This window comes from Bidens hawaiensis, unplaced genomic scaffold (assembly GCF_021521415.1).
Source record: "Bidens hawaiensis isolate Kalapana, Puna unplaced genomic scaffold, B.hawaiensis_p1.1 tig00062229_1, whole genome shotgun sequence".
Taxonomy (NCBI): domain Eukaryota; kingdom Viridiplantae; phylum Streptophyta; class Magnoliopsida; order Asterales; family Asteraceae; genus Bidens; species Bidens hawaiensis.
Genome location: NW_027501162.1, coordinates 19,525 through 27,002, shown reverse-complemented (window position 1 = coordinate 27,002; position 7,478 = coordinate 19,525). Strand labels below are relative to the sequence as shown.

At 34.2% G+C, this 7,478-nt stretch overlaps 1 pseudogene; it reads right to left on the bottom strand.

Annotated features, from left to right (window-relative positions):
• Positions 1 to 634: 634 nt before the first annotated feature.
• LOC143603598 (carbon catabolite repressor protein 4 homolog 1 pseudogene) lies at positions 635 to 4,081 on the bottom strand (annotated as a pseudogene).
• Between the last annotated feature and the right edge of the window lie 3,397 nt (positions 4,082 to 7,478).

Here is a 7,478-nt window from a genome sequence, read left to right as displayed (position 1 = left end):
TTCAGACTTTAAACTGTTTGGTTCCAAACGGAATAGCATCTGACTAGTTAAAATTGGGTCTGAACTCTGAATCATTCAGACTTATGTTGTTGCTGAATGGGACAGAGGCTAATGCAGATCTGACTCATTCAGATTTGAATGAACCAAACAGCCCCTTAGATTGCTTATTTTTTTGTTACTTCTTGTAATATAAAATAAAAAGTGGAACATGCAAATTAAGTTTAATAAATAAATATATAAATATCATTTTCAAAGTAAGGATATAATTATGCTTTTACACTGCTGAATATTCATGATAAAATTGCTTAAACTAGTACTTTGCAACTGTTTATAAGGACCCAAAAAACCTAAGTCCCAACATATGACTCCAGATAGCCAAAAACTAACCAAACAAAATCTCATAAAGATGGGTCTCACAAGTCACAACTAAATAATTACCAAGAGCACAATCCCAAAATCATGCTCTTTCAATTGTTGGCTTATCATCAAAATTAACAAAAAATAATAATAATAATAATAAACCAACCATAAAGCCCAATAAACATTCCAACAGCCCAAGCCCCAAAAACCTCTACATCACTAATCACTAATCACAATAAGCCCAAAATATAAAAGGCCCAAATATGGATCTGATTCAACCGTAAGCCCACAAAACAAGAAGCACACCAATTGACAACTCCATATTATTTCTATTGCTATGATCAACATCCATAATTAAAATAGTAGCAGATGGAATTGAACCTTCAATCGCCCGATTAGAAGCCGTTTCTAGTTCGGTAGCGTGTGCCATAGAAACACCGATACTATCACCATCCGATTCGACCTCCTAAATAAGCATATTATGAATGTCACATTGCTTATAATAGACAACTTTAGCTTATCTTTACAACTATCAATGACATTTTGCTAGACGAATTCTCGAAAATCAATTTACTCAAGAACTTCATCTTTCCCATCTTTTACAAGACTCGTCTTCATCAAAATCAGCCGAAGATCCTACACATCGTCATCATACATTTGCCCACCCAATTTGAATATCTTGCCAGACCGGGACCAAGATCGTTAACTTGACTGGACTGGACTGGACTGGGAGAGAGGGGGGTTGGCAGTGGCGGATCTAGAACATAATTCTAGGGGTAGCACAAAATTTTTTTTGATCATACATTACCAGAAATCTTTTTACTCTTTTGCGCTTATTGGTAGCCGGTTTCGCGTTTTGCGTGTATAGGGCCCGGTAATGCGTTTCGCACTTCCCCAGCCTGGTTACGCGCTGCATGTACCGGCGTTAAATTACCTGTTTCGTGTGTACTGGCGCCCAGCTACCAGTTTCGGGGGTTTGATAATGCATTTCGAGTGTACTGGCGCCCGGTAACGTGTTTCACTCATACAACCACCTTGTTATGCGTTTTTCATACATCCCGGGCCTAGTTTAGCAGTACGCGCGTCTCCACGCCCGGTCACCCGTTTCATGCCTACCTTCACCCGATTATTTAAGTTAGGCTTTCAAGTTTTAATTAAATGGTAGGCTTTTAATCATCTTGCGCTTTTAAAACTTTAAAAGGTAAAGTTTTGGGCTTTTCAAAATTTTTGAGGGGTAGCGTAATATAATTTTCAGGGGTAACGAATGCATAAAACGTAAAAATTTCCACTTCGCCGGAAAAGTTGAGGGGTAGCGGGTGCTACCCCTCCTTATAAGCTAGGTCCGCCTTTGGGGGTTGGTCTCGAGTCTAATGTGGGTTTGGTCGGACTGTTTTATGATCAACTTGATTTTATGCTGGATTCATATAAACTTAATGCCAACTTATGCCACTTTGAGACGGCTTTAGCAAAAAATGCATAACTAATATTAATATTTTTCACCAAAGTTCATTAGTTTTGCAAGTAAACCTCGGGTTATGATCCAAAATCAATTTCAATGATATTTATAACCATTTTTGTCAACCGGTGATGACTATAATACAACTCAAAATTTTGTCAACCGGTGTTGATGGGTTGACCCAACCCGTCTTGATCCTCACACAAGATAACCTGTTTCAATCCAAAAACTTATTTGACCCATTACTCAACCTGACCATTTTCAACTACTAACACGGTTTCGAGTTATGGATTTAACCAATAAAATTAACTGTTTTCATTTGTTCCTTTTTTCAGGGGAGGTTTGGAAGCCAATCAAATCTTGCGTGCACGGTATTCAGCTGCCGTGTCATCTGCACTCGACGACACAAGCGTTGCAAGCAAAAACTTACTTTCATCAATCGACCGTAAGTATTTCTTATTTAACTTTGCATGTGAATTGAGTAGATTTAACCTTATCGCTTTAATAAACTAACCGACTCTTTTGTTCATGTTCGTTCCTATGAAAACATCTAATAAATTAAGTGACCATATTTGAAAAACTATACATACTTATTAAGAAAGCCTATTATAAAAAATATTGAGTTGCTTCATGTTTGTTTGTTTAAGTATAAATAGTACTAAAACTGTTTCATGCATAAAGAAAACATGAGTAGTAAACGAACTTAAATAGTTTTAGAAACAAACAACTAACCACTTATATCTCAAGAACTGCCCGTCGACCGGCGCAGATTCCGCCACATCATCCGCAAACACAGTCTGATCAGCGCCACGAAGCAGCACGTACGGTGAAAGTTAGTAATAAATCAACTGTTTTGTTTACATGTTTACTCTTCAATAACCATTTTTGTTGAGTCTAAACAAGGCCACTTTACTCTTCGGAAGTTAGTAATAAATCAACTGTTTTGAATATCTGAGTATTTCTGATTATTTAAGAAAATAATACTTAAATGGGACATTATTGTAAACAAAACAAATTATTACTTGTGAGATGGTACAAAAAAAATCTCTAAAATCAGATTAAAAAGAAAACATATTTATTTTACCCTTCAACCAGTTATGTTAAGTCTAAAACAAGAAAAAGTTCCTGTTTAAAATTGACACAGATTCAGAAAGAAAAATATTGTTTTGAGCATTTATAAATTTCTGATTTAAGAAATAATACCTAAATGAGCAAAAAACAACATTATTGTAAACAAAAGAATTACTAGTTGTGAGATTGTACAGAAAAGTCTCTCAAAATACTGAAATAGTTTCAAAGGAAGTAAATTCGCAACTAGTAGTCTTATTTGACCCTTTGAGAACGATTATCAAAATTTAACTCCATAATCAAAACATCAAATAATCAAAATTCTACCTCTTGAAGACAAACAATATCTGCTCGATATCCAACAATCTCTCGTAACAAATTTTGTCTACGATACGGCCAAGAAAGGGCCCACGAAGGACAATAACTGAACATATCACCCGTAGCAAATGTATCCGACAAAATATTATATGACAACACAGTAAACGTCCCCGAATCCAAACTCCCCACTGCCACATCAGCGTTACTAACCGAGACCAACCGCCGTGGACTCGGTGACGGAGCCGGAATCACCCGTGACGTCAGTAAAGTATTCGCTGATCCAACAGTTGACTTTGACTCAACATCAACCACCACACATTCAAACTTCAAAACGTGACCAATATCATCGGCGGTTGGTGTGTAAGTTTTTAACCGCCCGACTTCAAACCATGTTTCACCACCGTTCCTATGTGTCACAGCTGCAGGATATAACGGTGTGGAAGCACCGTTTGATAAGCTTTGACTAATAATATTATTGTTGTTATTAAATCGGCCAAATATTTCTTCTTCTTCGTTTCCGTTTTCGTTAACGGCACTTGTGGCCCGTTCGTGAAGAACGCGATGGTGTTGCCACGCATCGGAAAAACATTTAGGAGAACAATGGTAACTTTTAGCAACGGGTATTTTAGCCTTAACGCAACCTACACATTGTAAAGTAGCTTGTTCTGATGGATGTATGCTGCAGATTGTGACTTTTTTATCACTATGTATACGATACCTGCAAAATTAGACGAGACTGCTAAAATATGTGTTTTTCTGTTGTGAAAATTTGTAGCAATCAGATGATTAGTTGTTTGAACGAATGACAAAATCTAGAGGTGTTTTGTGAAATGTGGGTAAGAATCCCTGAAACTTGGTAATAAGGGGTAAATTAGTCATTTTATGCCTACACTTGTACTAAAGATGATATTTTTATAGCAAATAAACCTCTAATGAGGATACTCATAAATGTAAAAAACCTTCAAATTTCTAAATAGCAAAACTCAAATTACGTAGAAAATCTAGGGCGATTTTAAGGAGGACTTTTTTATATAAAAATCTCCCTTCTTGTGACTACTAATAATTAATTGAAAAATGTCAAAACAAAAAAACGACACAAATGAAGTAAGAAATCTATGGCAATACTTACAGAATAGTAAAAATTTATAAATTTTGGTTATGCAAAGGGTGAATTGATCATTTTAAAATTTTTATTTCTATACTTGTATTAAACAGTAAACATAAATCTCTATATCAAAGAAACCACTCTTTCCATGTGGCAAGTGGCTACTAATAAACATTGTTAAATACCTATACAGAAAATATACAAAAAAAATAATAATAATAATAAAATACAAATGAAGCAAGAAATCTAGTAAATATATATGAAATTTTGTTACAACTTACAATAAGAACTGAACTTGTCATTTAAACTTTTTTATCAGTATAAACGTATAATTATACTATAAACATGAAGTTTTTATAGCACAAAAACTTCATATTTCATGTTACTACTGACTATCATCGAAATTTTACTCCAAAATTTACAAACTACCATACTATGATCCGATTGCCCGTAAAAGGGTGATACACTAATATAGCTTAAAATTATGGTTTAGATACTAGCCAATGCTCTAAATCTATATCCTTCAACATTTTACCACCACTGATGCATTCAATAAAAGAAACCAAATTACGGTAGTGTCCTAAGTTACTGCAAGTACTAGACCAAACAGCAATACGTTTTATATTCTTGGACAAAACTTGGTGCTGTGTTGGTAGAGGGGCATTCATTTCAGAACCAATAATATGTTGAAAACTGCATAAATCGAATAATGCATTTGTATATGGTGCTTTGAATGTGATACACTTGACAGTTACATAACCACCACAATTTCTTTCTCCCAGTACTTCGATTATCTTCCATACACAATTTATAAGTGTTTTATGCGTATTTGGTTCTTGCATTTCTCAATGTATTATTGGTTCTATAATCTCACACATAGCTAAGCTACTAGTAGTGTATAGTCTAGTAATCCATATATCATAAAACATAGCTAAGAAAGACAACACAAACAATCATGCATGAGTACTAATACTGAAAGTTGTAAACTACCAAATAGTAGCTACAAACAAAACAACAAATAGATGAAAAAAAGCACTAAACCCTACGCAAGTACCTATACACTACCCTAAAAGGTCTATATGCCCACACAACACTAAGAGCATGTTTGGGATTGAGTTGAAAAAATGCTTATTGGCTTATTTGCTTTTTCAAAAAGCCATTTTGAAAAGCCAGGATTTGGGGCTTTCGGAAAACTGCTTTTTAACCCTTTCAAAAAGCTAAAATAAGAAAGATTTTTGTGATTGCCAAACACATTTTAACTTATTGGCTTTTTGAAAACACAAATAAGCCAATAAGCATTTTTCAAACTCAATCCCAAACATGCTCTAAAGCAAAGATAATATACTAAGGCAAACAAAAGTATACACTCCCAAAAAAGGTAAATTTCCCTAATCGTACTAATGACCATGGTTGTAAAAATCTCAATTAATCGCTAGTCCCGGCCCCACCGCCCGACTAGCGATTACTACAACACTACTGATCACATCAAGTAACAAACTTTAATATCTTTAAATAGCAAACTAATGCATAACACACCATAAAGCAACAATCTTTCACACTCTAAACAAGCATTAACTGGTATAAAACTTCCAAATTCAGTTAAAACCACATAACAAACAAACAACTAACCACTTATATCTCAAGGACAGATGTTCGGTTTAATATTACAAATTACTCATCCAATGCATTTTGCATGCACAAGGACTCAAGGAGACTCATCTTGATATAATAATATGAGTTGGTGTTAAATGCTAATGACAATAATAATAATGGTATTAGACAACTGGCTCATCACCAACTACTACTATGAATTTAAGATTCCACTCCACGAACGTGCAGGCATGAACAACCCACCCATATTACACATATATACATACATACATACATACATACATACTACATCAACATTTAACATCAAACATTCACCAAAACACAATCTTGCTTTTGACTTTCGGCGATTTGAGGTATGCAATTGTTACTTTGTTCATCAAGATTAGTTCAAGTTGCAGGTTATTTTGGTGTAATTTTTAAGTTAAGGGTTGTAATGTAGTCGAGTCGTGCCGAGTCAGGGTGTGACCGAGCTCGAACTTAAACTAGATGGCTCGAGCTCGGGTCATTTTCTTGGTCGAGCTGAAAAATTGCGTTTAAAGCTCGAGCAGAGCTCCTTTAGATTTTTTTACAAATTTTGATATATAAAAGAAAAAAATATAATTTTAACATACGTATTATATAAAATTTATAAACTAGAGAATTTATAACGTTATATGTTTTATTTTATTTTATTTTTTTTATAATTTAAGGATCGAGTGGCATAATATATGTATAATTTTTACTATTATTTTTTTTTTTGAAAATATGCTATTATTATATATAGATATTAAAATTTAGGGTTTAATCTAAATGTGACCCTGGCTTGAGCTCGTCTCGTTTAGAAATCAAGCCGAGCCGACTTGTTTAGAATTGAGCTTTTATCGAGCCGAGCTATTTTCAAGGGAGCCGCGAGCCACGAACTTTTTGAACAACCCTAATTTTGTTATGCATCTGTTCGATGAAATTACTTAACGGGTTTATTCACAATAAATTTGGATTTGATCAATTGCATACAGAAAGACTGTATCTTTTCAACGTTCTCAGGGGTGCAAATGAAACGAGCCCGATCTTGGGTCGTTTTGACTTATGAGAGCTCGAGCCAGGCTTGTTTCTAGCTCTTTTTCTGAAGCTCAAGCTCCGCTCGTGAGTCGTTTTTTGAAGCTAGCTCGGCTAGTGTTTTATTTATTACATAATTTATACGCAATTTTATTTATTTTTATATATTTTTTAATTGATATTTTATACATAATGTATATAATATAGTATGTTATCATAATTTTATTTATAATGAATTTTATTAATTATTATATAAACATATATTTATTACTTAACAAAAAAGTTATATATATAATGGGCTCGTTTAGGCTCGCGAGCTCAATAAGTGAAACTCAGGCTCGGGGGTTCATTTATTAAACAAGCTTATTTTAAGGATCGAGCTCGGAGCTATCTCGAGTAGCACACCTATTAGTGATTATCATGTAATGTATCAAGATTTTCCAAGACTGATTAGTGATTACCATGTGTTAAATCATTTCAGATTAAATCACAGACAAAAATATATTGTTTAGTATCCTTTCAAGA